The sequence below is a fragment of the Lycium ferocissimum genome, chromosome 7, assembly GCF_029784015.1.
Source record: "Lycium ferocissimum isolate CSIRO_LF1 chromosome 7, AGI_CSIRO_Lferr_CH_V1, whole genome shotgun sequence".
NCBI lineage: Eukaryota > Viridiplantae > Streptophyta > Magnoliopsida > Solanales > Solanaceae > Lycium > Lycium ferocissimum.
This window is the reverse complement of record NC_081348.1, coordinates 67755702-67755911: the sequence shown is the minus strand read 5'-3', so window position 1 is coordinate 67755911 and position 210 is coordinate 67755702.

The window sequence follows — 210 nt, the reverse complement described above, 5'->3', positions numbered from 1 at the left end:
GCCATGATGAATTTAACCCCAAAAATTTTAAACGGGAATGGCGGAACAAATACATAGAATATTTGTGAGATGGCAAGTTACCGGTTGACGTTAAGGAGTCTCGAGCACTTCGAACGAAAGTAGCTCGATATTATTTGTACAAGGTTCAGTTTTACAGAAGGTCTTTCTATGGGCCGTTAGCAAGATGCTTAGGCCCCGGTGAAACTTACT